The sequence below is a fragment of the Taudactylus pleione genome, unplaced genomic scaffold (assembly GCF_031769625.1).
Source record: "Taudactylus pleione unplaced genomic scaffold, aTauple2 ptg000226l, whole genome shotgun sequence".
Lineage (NCBI taxonomy): Eukaryota > Metazoa > Chordata > Amphibia > Anura > Myobatrachidae > Taudactylus > Taudactylus pleione.
This window is the reverse complement of record NW_028284628.1, coordinates 2155001-2172751: the sequence shown is the minus strand read 5'-3', so window position 1 is coordinate 2172751 and position 17751 is coordinate 2155001. Positions and strand designations below refer to the sequence as shown.

General features: G+C 43.5%; 1 long non-coding RNA gene across 1 annotated transcript in view; it reads right to left on the bottom strand.

Annotated features, from left to right (window-relative positions):
- Nucleotides 1–4055: 4055 nt before the first annotated feature.
- Nucleotides 4056–17751, bottom strand: part of LOC148517168 (uncharacterized) — a 318008-nt gene continuing 304312 nt past the window's right edge. The window contains exon 4 of the long non-coding RNA XR_015879317.1: nt 4056–4121. This is a non-coding gene — a long non-coding RNA (uncharacterized LOC148517168). The remainder of the gene's footprint in view (nt 4122–17751) is intronic.

Sequence of the window (17751 nt, the reverse complement as noted above, 5' to 3'; positions counted from 1 at the left end):
GAAATAGTCTACCGTGGGGGAATAGATGTGGCAGGGAAGAGATAGGATTGACGGGAAAGGGGGAGGTAAGAAGGGGAGGAAATAGAAGAGAAAGGAAAAGGAGGGACATTGACAGAAGGATGGAGAGGTAAGTGGGTGGAGGAGAAAGAAAAGGGGGCAGATGGGACAAGAGTAGTGGATAGATCCTCCTCCGTATATGTACCCTGACATCATCAGTTACTGCCAAACGTCATTCCCTACTATACACGTGGACATAGAGGGGGAATATAATCCTGTGGTGAGCAAAGTGAGCCCACGAGGGGACAAGTATATATACACACATTATATATATATTTATATAAACACACACAATATATATATATATATATATATATATATATACCTGTAACAAATGGATGGCACTCTCATGTAATTAAACTATGTCAGGGTGCCCTCTGTGAAGGGTATAATTCCTTCCCGCACTACCTGTACCTGTTTATATACAGTATGTACATATATACATATACATACTGTATATAAACAGGTACAGGTAGTGCGGGTGAATAAATTGGCCCCTAGGTGCTGTGTGCAGGGGGTTAGCTGTGAGGCAATCAGGTGTGAGGTGTAGATACATATAAACACACACACACATTATATATATATATATATATATATATACTTATATGTATACATACTATATATACACATTTACATAATACCTAAATATACACACATATATATATATATATATATATATATATATATTGGTGGCGCTTGGCCGCAGGTATATCCACGGATGGCGGTAGGCTGCAGGTATTGTGCTCATTCGGCATTAAGTCACAGGGATTGCTCTCACATGGCGCTAGGCCGCTGTGATCTCTTACAGGGGTCATGACCAGGACCACCCACCTAGCAAGGGGACAAGAACATACCCGGTGAGCACATGCTGTGTTCATGTGTTTCGATTATTGTTGTGCATGTGCTAACCCATCCCCTCCCCCCCCCTCATTCTCCCTTCCTCTGGCGTTTTCGTTCGGGTTGCACCCTGGTGCCTGGCACACGGGTGTAATCAGTCTGCGGCCAAAAGTGCCAATGATGACCATCCTCTAGTCCCCGGAAGGTCTGTCCGTAGTCCTATTTGTGGCCCCGAGGTCCCTTCCAGAGGCTCAGCGTGTCCGACCTATCTTACTAGGGTAGACTGTCTAGGGTAGACTGTCCCGGCGTCGTCGAACCAGGGAATCCAGGACCGTTGGTAGGAGTACCTTGGTGGCCTGAAGGTGAGAGCCACAGGGTGCGAGAGGTAAGCGGCCCGCCAAACCTGCACCGCAGCAGGCGCACACACAGACCACCCCTTGCCCCTCTTATATCTGTTTACAATATTTTTGTAGAGTAGAGTACTGTATTGTTATAACGTTTTGTGGACTGCCATGGAAGATCCCAGCACAATGTAACACCGCTGCCACAGTACTGTGTATCTGCATACTTTTAGTATTAATACTGTATGTGCCAGGGGCTATAATCATTAATACTGTACAGTATACTAGGAAACATAATTTCAAATATCAGATGGTTATATAATCAATTATACAATTTTAAATGATGTCCTCTTTAATAACATTAATTGCTGCTCCTACTATAAGTATTACCTCTGACCACTACTCAAACATACAACTGGTAATAATTATAATTCTCAAAGAGCACAACAGATTACCATAAAATGTAATAATTTATTGTAAAACAAATAAAAAAATAAATAAATACAGTAAATACACTGGTACAAGTACAATTTGAAAGGAAGTGTTTAAATATTTTGATTTAATAATGCATTTGCTACAGTATAACAATATTTACACATAAACATAAATGTACTATACTGGACTGTTTAATGTGTATACTGTACTGTCTTTATTATCTGTGATTTACCGTATCATTAATATTATCTACTGGCAATAAATACAGTATCCTAAAGAAAACCTGGTCTTGTGTCATATTTCGATTATCAAAATCCTTATCCATTAACACTGTACAGTACTATACTGTAATATGCCACAAATGCCAATTTGGTACTATGTGCAACTTTATAGAGTATATTGGGTCCTGCCCCCCCAAAAAAAATTATTTTGCCACCATAGCAATGGTACTGTACCTCTTGCAGGGTTACCCTCTGGTGCCTGGGACTAACAAAATAGAAAGCCCCCCTTGGGGTGTTGCTGTGGATAATGTTGGTGTAGCTGTCTACAGAATACTGTCTATCCGGTGGATACTGTCTACCTACTGTATCAACCAGATCCCATAAGAAAAGACAAAACACATTGTATAGAAATTTTAATTTTAAGAAACAAATAAAATGAAACTAAAGACAATAAAATATAACAAAATTGATATGTGACCAAATGTACAGTGTGCCTGTACAGGGCAATGACCTGCTGTAGTTGCTCTGTGGGGAGAAAAAAAAAGGTACATTATTACAACACAAATCTACAATACTGTACAGTATATTTTACAATCTTGACAGTCACTATTGTAAATACAGTACTTTACTCTATGTCATGCGCCACCTGCGTGGCGGTGGGCCCTGGGCCTGGCTATGGCCAGGTCGAGGTCCCCCATGGATGACTGTGTTGGAAAATAAAAATACATTATTCACATTACAGTACTGTGTTGTATTATTAATCTTTATACGGTATGGTGCTATAAGTTTTAGCTAGCTCCTAACAAATTAAATAAACAAATGATCAAATCAATAAAACAGCTACTGTACAGTAAAGGACAATGCAGGACAAGTACCGTAGAGTACATGGTACAGTATACAGTCTAAACATTGCTGCACCAAAGGTCATGACACTTAATTAAGCATCAGGGTGGTAGGCACAGAGGGTTACTGTAGGTATGGAGTAGATAATAGTCATTAAATTGTGGGAGGTTACTGTATTTGGGAAGATGATCAGCTACAGTAAGTCGGAGACATGTACTGTAAAGTGTAAGAATACCTGTATACAGTATGTATTTAACTATTTAATTACTGTATATCTAAATTCAGATATACAGTACTATCAAGCTGCTGTTTTCCAAAATGGAGTGGCCATTTTGTCCCTCCTGCATAGACTTATAGTGCTGTATTTTATAAAATGTTACCATTAAGCTCGTGCAGTTGTACTATGGAGATTGGTTGCTTACAGTAAGATACCCCCAAAAATTAAGTATGAACAAGAGATACTGTAATGTAGAATACAGTAGAAGTGCTGGAGCGTGATATTGAATAATATCCCTATGTATAAATTATGAGATTAGTGGTGTACTCTCACATATTTTATTTATGCAATTCATCAATAAAATTTATCTACAGTATAATCATCTTAAAATATAAACAATGAGACACTCTAGTACTTTACAGTACAGTACTTTGATGCTATTGAGAATAGATATACTGTACTGTACTGTATGTGTATCTCTGTGGGAAAAATTTTGGGATCAATAGAGTGTCTCATTGTTTATATTGATTATACTGTAGATACAGTACATTATCTTGATGAATTTTATAAATAAAATGTGTGATAGTACACCATTAATCTCATGATTTATAGAGAGTGACATTATTCAATACCACGCTCCAGCGCTGCTATTCTAACCAAAATACTGTACCGACACATGAAAATCTTGCCATCTTCAAAATCCCAGCACAGTTTAAAACAAATACACACAATGGAAAATTATAGTAAGAACTACTGAAGACTGTAGCAATAAGAATTACTGTACCTCGGCAGACATCAGCTCTCCGCTACTGTTGGCCCCTGGCCATACCCGGTTATTTGGGGAGGCAGCGTACAGTAGGAGCTTATAAAATATCCAGCGAGATATAGGCTGTGTGGTAAAACAACCTGGCGTTGCCTTGTACATCTCATGATTGCAGATTTAAAAATATGTGGATACTGTACAGTACTTGCCGATACTACAGCCCAGCCTGCATCTTGCTAGAGTATGTCAAAAGCCCCTTATTCTGTCTGTTTTGGAAAAATAATAATTTACATTACAGTAATGTTCTAATACGGTGATGTACAGTGCATTATTTACTATTATTACTGTTCAGTATTTACATTATTTACCTTCAATTTCCTCCTCCTCAGTGTCCATTGGCTCATCCTCTAAAGGTAAAAGGAAAAAGAAAACACATTGGCTCTACTGTACATGGAAGATACTGTAAGTGTGAAAGTCTGAAGGGGGGAACTAGATGGAAACTATCAACTATGCAGTGCTGTATCAAGGCTTTCAATAAGGTACAGTACAGGAGGGAGATAGACACTCTGAAACATACAGTAAGTACACAGTGGAAGAACACTGTGCTGTACAGTACAGTACTGTACTTATGGGTCTGGGGAGTGCTGTTGTCCTCTATGATGAGGCAGTCTGTGTGCCAAACAAAAAAAATTATTGTCAAGTCCAAAAATTACAGTAACTACTGTACTGTGGGCCTGATTCAGACCTGTTCACTAAGCAGCGATCGCTCGCAACCGCAACGAGCGATCATTATTATTATTATCATTTATTTATATGGCGCCACAAATGTTCCGCTGTTTATGTACAAAGTACATAAACAAGTTGCAGACAAGCGACTTACAGAACAATTCAATACAGGACCAGGACATGGATAATATATATTGCTACATTAGCGACCATAACACCCAGATAAGCAACAGAGCATAAGCAACCAAGTGTTAGGTGCCCTAGTGGTGAGTAAGAAGTAGATGAAACTAAAGTAGGGAGAAGCACAAGAGGGTAGAGGGCCCTGCTCGTAAGAGCTTACATTCTAAAAGGGAGGGGAAGACAAACAGGGGTGACACAGATGGGATAGATGGGGAGGAATAAGCATGTAGCAGGGAGTTAGGATGACAGCTGGAAGGCTTTGATGAAATAATGGGTCTTGAAAGCCCGTTTGAAGGATTGCAAAGACGTGGAGAGTCTGATGGGGAGTGGGAGAGAGTTCCAGAGGTGGGGAGCAGTGCAGGAAAAATCTTGGAGGCAGGAGTGGGAGGAAGTAGTAAGCTGGCATGAAAGGTGGCGGGCATTAGTTGAACGAAGAGAGCGGAGAGGAGAGTGAAGGGAGATGAGATCAGAGATGTATATGGGAGAAGATTGGGTGAGGGCTTTGTAAGCGAATGTGAGAACCTTAAATTGGGTTCTAAAAGGGAAGGGGAGCCAGTGGAAGGCTTGTAGGAGAGGGGAGGCAGATGTAGAGCATTTGGAGAGGAAGATAAGCCATGCAGCAGCATTAAGGATAGACTGGAGAGGAGAGAGATGGGATTTGGGGAGGCCAGATAGGAGGTGGTTACAGTAATCCAATCTGGAGATGACCAGTGAATGTATGAGGGTTTTAGTAGCATCCTGGGTGAGATGGGGTCTGATCTTAGAAATATTTTTGAGATGGAAACGACAGGACTGTGAAAGGTTCTGGATATGTGGTTTGAAGGAGAGGGATGAGTCCAGGATAACTCCAAAACAGCGCACTATAGGATCCAGGAAGAGATAGCAGAGAGACAGTTGGAGATACGAGTCAGAAGAGAGGGGGAGAGATCAGGGGAGGAAAGATAGATTTGAGTATCATCAGCATAGAGATGATAATGGAGGGCAAAAGAGCTGATGAGTTCACCTAGAGAGGAAGTATAGAGGTAGAATAGGAGAGGTCCAAAAACAGAACCTTGGGGAACACCTACTGTAAGAGGCTGTGGGGGGGAAGAGGAGTCATGAGAGGAAACTGAGAAAGATTGGTCAGAGAGGTAGGATGACAGCCAGGAGAGGGCAGTGTCATGTAGACCAAGGGAGTGAAGGATATGCAGCAGGAGAGGGTGGTCCACAGTGTCAAAAACAGCAAAGAGATCAAGGAGAATGAGAAGAGAGTAGTGGCCTTTGGATTTGGCAGCAAGGAGGTCGTTGCTGACTTTCGTGAGGGCAGTTTCAGTGGAGTGGAGAGAACGGAAACCAGACTGAAATGGGTCAAGGAGGGAGTGGGAGGAAAGAAAAGCAGTAAGGCATTTGTAGACAATCCCCTTAAGAAGTTTGGAGGCAAAAGGGAGGAGAGAGATGGGTCGGTAGGTAGAAAGAAGGTTAGGATCAAGGGTAGGTTTTTTTAAGAATGGGGAGACAAGGGCATGCTTGAATGCAGAAGGAACAGTGCCTGATGAGAGGGAGAGGTTAATGAGGTGGGCAAGAATGGAGCAGGCAGAAAGAGAGAGTAAGCAGAGGAGGTGCGAGGGGATAGGATAAAGGGGGGAGGTGGAAGGGGGGGAGGACCGGATGAGGGCCATGACTTCCTTTCCAGATACAGGGGAGAAGGATGTTAGAGTTGGTAAAGTTGATGGGGAGTGGTGATCTGGGAAAGGAGGAGGTTGGGGGACTGGTTTGACATGATGTCCTGACGTAGGGAATCAATTTTAGATGTAAATTAGGTAGCAAAGTCAAGGACAGAGAGCAAGGAGACGAGACGACGAGGGGGTGGGCGAAGGAGGCAGTTGAAAGTGGTGAAGAGACGCTGGGGATTAGAGGACTGAGAGGAGATGAGGATCTTGAAATATACAGAAATAGACCTCGGCGCTTAGGAGTTTGCAAAAATACCTTCAATCTCAGTGCGACTGTATGAGGAAATCACCCTCATATATAGAAAAAGATATACTAAAAAAGAGGGGGGCAGTCGCAGGGATAGGAGGTAATAGTTAATTAGTGCACTCAAAACAGTTATCCATAAAAGGATGCACTCATTTATTTATAAAACATCACATAAATAATAACAATAGGAAAAACAATGAATAAATTTGTATCAATAGTAATGGGACATGTAAAATGGAATAAATAAAAATCCTGGATACGGCTCAATATATAGAAAAATTCCTCCTTTTTTCTCCGCAAAATGAACGTAATTTCAGTGCTGTTGACAAAGTTACTGAGTAGGTAGGTGGGCTGATTAGCCTGTATATACAGTAAGTAAAAAAGATTGTTGCAAATATAGTTGTTACCTGTGACTCCTGTCCTTAGTGAAAAGAAATTAAGTTGTATTAGCAAGGGTAATGAGTGAATGATACTTGTAGTCTGTTAGAAGTGCACTCAACCCGACCAGCGGGGAGCGCCCGGTGAGCGGGGCTGTCTTTGGGAGTCCTGGGATCCCGGGTGAGGCGGTGGATTTGGCAGATCTTAATAACACTTACAGCTCCAGCTATGAAGGTTGCCGGGTAAGGGGAACACACCCGGTGGCCGCGTCAAGCAACCCGCCTCAAATGACGTGTGCCGCCAGGCAATGCAATGATGATAGCGGATCTGTAAATCCTGAATGAGGTGGGCAGCCGGGCATTGGCTAGTCACCAGGAGAGGAGACTCTGGACCTCATTCAGAGTCGGTCGAAGCGGCCGCACGGTCGTACGGAAAAAGGTGCACTCGCATGTTGCGTCCCTAAGATCGGATCGGCAGCTGGCCGACCAAGGGGAGGAAGCGGCCGGAAGACAAAAAATACGCCCCCTTCTCGTACGCATTACACGTCATCTCTGGGCATATAAGGATTAATCGAGACCATCGGAACTGGTCGTAGAGCTTAAGGTTGACCATACCCTCTCTTAAGCTCTACGATCATGTCAGTGTAAAAACCTCCCATGTCACGTGTGCCATGACACTACTTTGTTAATTATGCACTCCCATTAAACGCCGTTCACATAATGAGGCACGCCTGCGTTCGGATCTCCACTCCCCCGTTTTCAAGCACCTTTTTCTGTTACCACCCACAAACGCCTCAATCTGTCACTCAAACTACCGACCTGGCTGTGTTCAAGGGGAGAGAAATTTCTGATCATAGCGGCTAGTTTGCGCACGCGCATTGTGAACTTTACGCATGCGCAGTTTAGTGAACATCGGTGGCGTACGACCGTGCGGCAGCTTCCACCGACTCTGAATGAGGTCCTCTGTCTGGAAGGCTTCTTTGAATTCGGAAAGGCACCGCCGGGTTTCCATTGCCGGCAATGGGGCCCGCATCGCTCTCGCCATATTTTAGGTGGCGAGAGCGATGCTGTACAAACAGCGGTAATCTTAGATTACCGCTGTTTACTAAATACAGCAAGAAGGTATAACCCCTTTAGCTAGCGCTAAAGGGGTTATATTCTGTTTGTAAATGGGGCCCCAAGTCTTCTATAAACAGTCTTATCTTAAATAGTCTACTCTGTTAACCCAATAAACTACCATAAATTGGTCAAACATAGAAAGTTATAATTATAAACCAATTTACTAGTTCTTATTTTATTTTTAATGTTAATGGGCTGTATGTATAGACTATATAGACATGAATTTTGATAACAACTTATAATATAATCATAAAATCATCTATGATTACATACAGGTTGAGTCTTCCATATCCAAATATTCCGAAATACGGAATATTCCGAAATACAGAATTTTTTTGGCCTGACTGAAAAAATTAAACCTTTGATTTTTGATGGTTCAATGTATACAAACTTTGTCTAAGCCACAAATTATTACAAATATTGTATAAAAGGACCTTCAGGCTGTGTGTATAGGGTGTATATGAAACATAACTGAATTTTATGTATGTACACAAACTTTGTTTGAGTGGAGATTATACAAATCCTAAAACAGACTGACGGTGATTTAAAGGATGGGTAATAGGGGGTATCAAACAAGGCACTGACCCAGACGTGTGTGGGAAAGAGAGGGGAAATAGAGGATAAGGTGGCAAGAAAATCTAAAATGAAGATGATAGATTTATGGAAGTTACTCAAAAAACCGTATTAAGGGCCTGATTCAGACCCACTCGCGAGCGCTGAGCGCTCGCAAGCGGGTCGATGGTGCAAAAGTGCGCATGCGCACAATGGAGGGAGCTCCGTCGTGCGCATGCGAGAGACCCGCATAGCGACGGCCAAGCCGTCGCTATGGGTCTCGCACCAAAGGGGGTGTGCATATAATAGTTTTTCTTAATAATCTGGTCAATCTTCCTTGAAGATTCATTATAGGTAGAAATAAAAGCAAAATACCTTTTACTATCTAAAGTATTCATTTCTTTATTCTTAGGCTGTAATAAATGGGTTCTATTCATACTGACTCTCTCCAACAATTGTGGAGGATACCCCCTCTCTTCAAAGCTTTTACACAGGCTTTTCGCCTGTTTTATAATATCCTCAAGTTCTGAGCAATTGCGTCTAATCCGCATTAATTGCCCCTTGGGTATATTGGTTTTCCAAGGGAGATAATGACAGCTTTGGAAGTGTAAATAATTATTGGAATTCACTTGTTGTGGTGATTTTGTTATCAACTATTTCTAGGGTTAGGTCCAGGAAATTCACAAGGTCCCTACTGAAAGTGTATGTAAAAGACAAATGAAAGTGATTAGAGTTAAGAGAAGAGACAAAGGATTCCATATGAACAGCCTGTTCCCTGATGGGTTAAATGAACAGATTGAACTTAATACGGTTTTTTGAGTAACTTCCATGAATCTATCATCTTCATTTTAGATTTTCTTGCCACCTTATCCTCTATTTCCCCTCTCTTTCCCACACACGTCTGGGTCAGTGCCTTGTTTGATTCTCCCTATTACCCATCCTTTAAATCACCGCCAGTCTGTTTTAGGGGTGAGCGGGTTCGGATTTCTGAAATCCGAACTCCCCCGAGCCCCCCCGATCCGAGGCCGATCCGAGTCAGGCTCGACTTTTCCCGCCTGACTCGGATCTGAAATCGAGGCAAAACGACATCATCCCGCCCTCCGGGTCTCGCGAGTTTTGGATCCCATATAAGGTACCCGCGTCGGCACCATTTTCTCACTCGGCTGTGGACAGTGAAGAGGGAGGGTGGGAGTTAGGACTGGCTGGGCTGTGTAGTGTAGTGTAGTGCAGTGTAGTGTTGTGCTGTGCTGTGCTGCGCTGTGCTGCTGTTATCCATAGGGGCTGTGTCCACTACTTCAAAGTCCATAGGGGCTGGCTGGACTGTGTTGTGCAGTCAGTTGTCCATAGGGGCTGTGTCCACTCCAAAGTCCTGTGCAGTGTCCCAGTCCTAAAGGGGTGCTGTAGTGTTGTCCAGGGGGTGCTCTGTGTTTGTGAATTGTGTGCACTGTGGCTGCACGTGCATCAACAAAGGAGCAGCGCCAAGCGTGCGCCTGTGTCCCATAAGTAAAGGGCCGGCTGGCTTGACCGTTAAAGGGTGCTGTAACCCCCAAAGTACACTCCAAACCAAATAATAAAATATTTTCTGTGTTTGTGAATTGTGTGCGCAGTAGCCGCACGTGCATCAACAAAGTAGTGCCAAGCGTGCGCCTGTGTCATAAGTAAAGGGCCGGCTGGCTTGACCTTTAAAGGGTGCTGTAACCCCCAAAGTACACACCAAACCAAATAAAAAAATATTTTCTGTGTTTGTGAAATGTGTGCGCAGTAGCCGCACTAGCATCAACAAAGTAGTGCCAAGCGTGCCCCTGTGTCATAAGTAAAGGGCCGGCTGGCTTGACCGTTAAAGGGTGCTGTAACCCCCAAAGTACACTCCAAACCAAATAAAAAAATATTTTCTGTGTTTGTGAATTGTGTGCACTGTGGCTGCACGTGTATCAACAAAGGAGCAGCGCCAAGCGTGCGCCTGTGTCCCATAAGTAAAGAGCCGGCTGGCTCATTTCTTAAAGGGTGATGTAACCCACAAAGTGCACTACTTTCCCGCAAAAATAAAAAAATATTTTCTGTGTTTGTGTGCGCCTTAGCCGCACGTATATATCAAATCGATATAACATAAATGGAGGACCAAACTTTCTCCGATAAAAATAAAATAGAGAAAGATCAAGAACCACTTCCTCCTAGTGCTGAAGCTGCTGCCACTAGTCATGACATAGACGATAACATGCCATCAACGTCGTCTGCCAAGGCCGATGCCAAATGTCATAGTAGAGGCCACATACAATCCCAAATGACAAAGTTCAGGAAAATGACCTTAAAAAAAACATTTAAATCATCTGAAGAGAAACGTAAACTTGCCAATATGCCATTTATGACACGGAGTGGCAAGGAACGGCTAAGGTCTTTCCCTATGACTAGTGTGTGTCATACTAGTATGACTAGTATGTTCATGACTAGTGGTTCAGCTTCACATGACGATGGAAGCCCTCCTCCCGCTAAAAAAATCAAATGAGTTAAGCTGGCAAAAGCACAGCAAAGAACTGTGCGTTTTAAGAAGATATCACAAATCCCCAAGGAGAGTCCAAGTGTGGTGGCGGTTGCGATGCCTGACCTTCCCAGCACTGGACGGGAAGAGGTGGCTCTTTCCACCATTTGCACGCCCCCTGCAAGTGCTGAAAGGAGCACCCACAGTCCACTTGCTGATATGCAAATTGAAGATGTCACTGTTGAAGTACAACAGGATGAGGATACTGGTGTAGCTGGCGCTGAGGAGGAAGTTGGCGAGGAGGATTCTGATGGTGATGTGGTTTGTTTAAATCAGGCTCCGGGGGAGACAGTTGTTGTCCGTGGGATGAAAAAGCCCATCACGGTCATGCCTGGGCAGAAGACCAAACATTCCACCTCTTTGGTCTGGCAATATTTCTATCCAAATCCGGACAACAACTGTCTTGCCATTTGTACCATATGTAAAGGTGAAATAAGTAGGGGTAGGGACGTTAACCACCTGGGAACATCCTCCCTTATACGGCACCTGCAGCGCGTTCATAAAAAGTTACTGTCAAGTTCAGAAACTTTGGCTAAGACCGTAAGCAGTCCAGGGACAGCTAAATCCCGTTGTCCTGTTGTATCCAAGCACCTGCAAACCACACCATCAACTCCCTCCTCGTCAATTTCCTCCTTAGTCAAGATCGGAAGTAGTCCTGCAGGCCATGTCACTGGCATGACTGACTCTCCTATCCGGGATTCCTCCGGAGGATCCTGCATTGCTACGCCTCTTGCTGCCGCTGCTGGTGTTGCTGCTGCTGGGAGTCGTTCATCATCCCAGAGAGGAAGTAGGAACACCACTACTTTTACTAAACAATTGACCCTCCAACAGTCCTTAGCGAGGAGGATGAAGTACGACAGCAGTCATCCTGAAGCAAAACGTATAACTGAGGCCTTGACTGCTATGTTGGTGTTAGACGTGCATCCGGTATCCGCCATTAGTGCAGTGGGATTTAGACAATTGATGGAGGTAGTGTGTCCCCGGTTCCAAATTCCGTCTAAGTTCCACTTCACTAGGCAGGCGATACCGAGACTGTACAGAAACGTCAGAAAAAGTGTCCTCAGTATCCTGAAAAATGCCGTTGTACCCAATGTCCACTTAACCACGGACATGTGGACAAGTGGAACAGGGCAAACTAAGGACTATATGACTGTGACAGCCCACTGGGTAGATGTATCACCTTACGCAGCAACAGCAGCAGCGTCACCAGTAGCAGCATCTCAGAAATGCCAGCTCGTTCCAAGGCAGGCTACGCTGTGTATCACCGGTTTCAGTAAGAGGCACACCGCCGACAACCTCTTAGAGAAACTGAGGGAAATCATCGCCCAGTGGCTTACCCCACTTAGACATCTGACAATGCCACCAATATTGTGCGGGCATTTCATCTGGGCAAATTCCAGCACGTCCCATGTTTTGCTCACACAATAAACTTGGTGGTGCAAAATTTTCTGAAAAGCGTCAGGGGCGTGCAGGAGATGCTTTGGGTGGCCCGAAAAATTTCTGGCCACTTTCGCCATTCAGCGACTGCATGCCGAAGACTGGAGCGCCAGCAAACACTCTTGAACCTGCCCCACCATCACCTGAAGCAAGAGGTTGTGACGCGGTGGAACTCAACCCTCTATATGCTTCAGAGGATGGAGGAGCAGCAAAAGGCCATTCAAGCCTATACATCCACCTATGACATAGGCAAAGGAGGGGGTATGCACCTGACTCAAGCGCAGTGGAGAATGATTTCCGTGTTGTGCAAGGTTCTCCAGCCCTTCGAACTTGCCACACGTGAAGTCAGTTCAGACACTGCCAGCTTGAGTCAGGTCATTCCCCTCATCAGGCTTTTGCAGAAGCAGCTGGAGAAAGTGAAGGAGGAACTAAGACGGAGCGATTCCGCTCGGCATGTGGGACTTGTGGATGAAGCCCTTCATTCGCTTTGCCAGGATTCCAGGGTGGTTAATCTGTTGAAATCAGACCACTACATTTTGGCCACCATGCTCGATCCTAGGTTTAAAGCCTATGTGGTGTCTCTCTTTCCGGCCGACACAAGCCTGCAGAGGTGCAAAGTCCTGCTGGTGAAAATACTGTCAGCTGAAGCGGACCGTGACACGTCAACAGCTCCTTCTTCATTTTCTCCAGCAACTGGGGCTGCCAGGAAAAACCGTAGGTATCCTAAGCAACCCGCTGGCGGTGATGCAGGGCAGGCAGGACCAAGTTTGGACATCTGGTCCGGACTGAAGGAACTGGCAACAATTTCTGACATGTCTACTGTCACTACATATGATACTGTCACCATTGACAGAATGGTGGAGGATTACATCGGTGACAGCATCCAAGTAGGCATGTCAGACAGTCCATACCTGTACTGGCAGGAATAAGAGGCAATTTGGAGGCCCCTGTACAAACTGGCTCGGTTTTACCTGAGTTGCCCCCCCCTCCAGTGTGTACTCCGAAAGAGTGTTTAGTGCAGCCGGGAACCTTGTCAGCGAAAGGCGTAGGAGGTTGCTTCCACAAAATGTGGAGAAGATGATGTTCATAAAATGAATTATCAACTCTTCCAGGGAGACCAGCCTCCAGAACATACAGAGGGACCTGTGGTTGTGGATTCCAGCGGGGACGAATTAATACTCTGTGAGGATGAGGATGTACACAACACTGAAGAGGGTGAGGAATCGGTGGATGAGGAGGATGAGGACGACATCTTGCCTCCGTAGAGCCAGTTTGTTCAGGGACAGATTAATTGCCAGCTTGTTTTGTGGGGGCCCAAACGAACCAATCATTTCAGCCACAGTTGTGTGTCAGACCCTGGCGCTGAAATGGTTGCTTTGTTAAAGTGTGCATGTCCTGTTTATACAACATAAGGGTGGGTGGGAGGGCCCAAGGACAATTCCATCTTGCACCTCTTTTTTTTCTTTGCATTATGTACAGTTTGGGGCCTAGTTTTTCAAACTGCCATCCTGTCTGCCACTGCAGTGTCACTCCTAGATGGGTCACGTGTTTGTGCCGCCCACTCGTGTCGCTTAGCATAGTCATCCAGCTACCTCGGTGCAACCTTTTGGACATAAAAACACTATTGTGAGTTGTGAAGTGTTCAGAATAGACTGGAAATTAGTGGAAATTAAGGTTATTGAGGTTAATAATAGCATAGGAGCAGAAAAACCAACACATTCTGTGATTTTAGCTGTTTTTATGCTTTTTTTCAAAAAAATACAGATCCAAAACACAAAACCCAGAGCCCAAAACACGGAAGGGTGGTTTTGGCAAAACCAATCCAGATCCAAAACACGAAGAAAGATCCAGATCCAAAACACAAAACACGAAAAGTGGCCGGTGCACACCCCTAGTCTGTTTTAGGATTTGTATAATCTCCCCTCTATTTCTCTTGCTATAATATGCTTCAAACATCTGATTTAGTTCATTTTAGCGCCGATAAAATATCCTTTTTTTATTTTCATATTTCTTTTCATTTAAAAGATGTTTAAAGAAATATGAGTTATTAATATAAAAATGCATATTCTTTTGTAATATGTAATCATATATGATTATATTATAAGTTGTTATCAAAATTCATGTCTATATAGTCTATACATACAGCCCACTAAACATTAAAAATAAAATAAGAACTAGTAAATCGGTTTATAATTACGACTTTCTTTGTTTGACCAATTTATGGTAGTTTATTGGGTTAACAGAGTAGACTATGTAAGATAAGACTGTTTATAGAAGACTTGTTTATTTGCAATAAAGCTTTGAGATAACAGTATATAAGTGGTATCTTAAATATGTTGTCTAAAATTTGATATAAATACTATTTGAGTATAGTTTTTACACAAATTATATTTGTGTAATCTATCCTTTATCTTGTTTAATTCTCTCAATATTTTGTTAAACATTGCACTCAAACTAATTGTCCCAATTGAACAACAGCTGTATTAAATGCAATTAATTAAGAATGCTATTTAAGTATCTGGACATGATTAGAGTGTATTCACCTTGAAAAAGATGTCCATGTGACATCAAAACGCGTAGGACCTATACACACTATAGGTATCCTGTGGACACGGCTCTCCTCCACTAACTTCTACTCCTGCATGCATTCGCAAGACTCCGATTGCCTGTCGACCACGTCCGGCTACACCTCCATCAGAGACAGAGTCTCCTCTCCTGGTGACTAGCCAGTGCCCGGCTGCCCACCTCATTCGGGATTTACAGATCCGCTATCATCATTGCATTGCCTGGCGGCACACGTCATTTGAGGCGGGTTGCTTGACGCTGCCACCGGGTGTGTTCCCCTTCCCCGGCAACCTTCACAGCTGGAGGCGTAAGTGTTATTAAGATCTGCCGATCCACCGCCTCACCCGGGATCCCAGGACTCCCAAAGACAGCCCCGCTCACCGGGCGCTCTACCCGCTGGTCGGGTTGAGTGCACTTCTAACAGACTACAAGCATCATTCACTTGTTACCCTTGCTAATACAACTTCATTTCTTTTCACTAAGGACAGGAGTCACAGGTAACAACTATATGTGCAACAATCTTTTTTACTTACTGTATATACAGGCTAATCAGCCCACCTACCTACTCAGTGACTTTGTCAACAGCACTGAAATTACATTAATTTTGCGGAGAAAAAAGGAGGAATTTTTCTATATTGAGCCGTATCCAGGATTTTTATTTATTCCATTTTACATGTCCCATTACTATTGATACAAATTTATTAATTGTTTGTTTTTCCTATTGTTATTATTTATGTGATGTTTTATAAATAAATGAGTACATCCTTTTATGGATAACTGTTTTGAGTGCACTAATTAACTATTACCTCCTATCCCTGCGACTGCCCCTCTCTTTTTTAGGATCTTGAAATATGACTGTTTAGAGATGGAGAGAGCAGCACTATAGGATGAGAGCATAATTTTGAAATGGAAAAAATCTGCCTTAGAGCGTGATCTTCTCCACTGTCGCTTGGCGGTTTGTGAACACTTTTGCAGGTATCTGGAGCATTTGGAATTCCAGGGTTGAGGAGTAGATCTGCGAGTGTGAGTAGTGATTGCCGGAGCAACAGAGTCCAGAGCAGAAGTAAGGGAGGCATTGTATAGGGAAGTGGCTTGATTAGGGCAGGAGAGAGAGAGGATAGGGGAGAGAAGTGAGTCAAGCAGGGAAGAAAAGGAAACTGTGTCGATAGCGTCAATGTTACGCTTAGTGATGGTGGCTTTTGGAGGTAGAGGAGGGGAAGGAGAGAGGGATCGGTTAAAAGAGAGAAGGTGATGGTCAGAAAGTGGGAAAGGGGAATTGGAGTGATCAGAAATATCACATCGGTGAGTGAAGCCCAGATCAAGCAAATGGCCACTCACATGGGAGGGTGAGGAGGTCCATTGGGAGAGACCAAGTGAAGATGTGAGGGTGAGGAGTTTGGAGGCAGAGGATTCTGTGGGGATATCAATTGGAATATTGAAGTCACCTAGTATAATGGAGGGATGGTCTGAGGAGAGAGCCAGGAAGCAAAGTTGTCAAGGAACTTGGAGGGAGGGCCAGGGGGACGGTAAATGACAGCTACTCGAAGGTGTACTGGGTGGAAGAGGCGTATAGCATGGACTTCAAATGTAGAGAATGTAAGGGATGGTTCAGAGGGAATGGGTTGGTATGAGTAACCAGGGGATAGAAGGACCCCAACCCCACCACCATGGTGACCCAAAGGTCGTGGGGTGTGGGCAAAGGTGAGGCCCCCAGAGGAGAGAGCTGCAGGGGAAGTGGTGTCAGAGGGTAAAATCCAGGTTTCAGTAATGGCTAGGAGATTCAGGGAGTTGGAGATGAAAAGGTCATGGTTTGGGACCAGTTTATTACAGACTGACCCGGCATTCCAGAGGGCACAGGATAGAAAGACAAAGTTTGTTGGAGAGATTTGAATGAGATTATCAGGGCTGCTGTAGTGTGGTGGTGAGATTAATTTGGAGGACCGAGATTAATAGAGTGTAGCGATGGTGCGGACTCCAGTGCTACAAGATGAGCCAGTAGAAGGTGGGCAGGAAGGGAGCTTAGTGATATGTGGATGGATGTGGGGTGAAGTGACATGGAAAGGGGGTGGGAGGAGGGATTAGCAGTGAGGTAGTAATACCCCGGTGGAATATATATATAGATATATAATGTGTCCTAAATCAGCTCTTAACTGTCACTATATAGGCCTGGTTTTCAAAATGTCATTTCGGATTACAATGTTTGCCAGTTTACTTCCATTTTTTTTTAAAACCAGTGTACATGTATGTAACAATGTGTATATACAGGGGCACATTTAGCAATGTTTGGTTTGGCTATGCATTCAGGGCCTGGCAGTAATGTCCCAGGTATGGGAATTACCTGCTGCGTTCCCTATGTAAATAATTTTTATTTTTTTTAATATGACAGACATACATCTACTGTGTTTGTGGTACTTTTTGTTTAAATTATTAATTGATAAATGTGCAGCTTAATCAGTAACAATATCTATGATGGTATATTAAAAACAATTTATTTGTTCAAATTTAAAGGTTTATTTTTTAAATTATTCAAACAGGTAAAATACAAACAAAAAATAATTAAAAAAATCATATAGCCCTCCTGATGCGGGC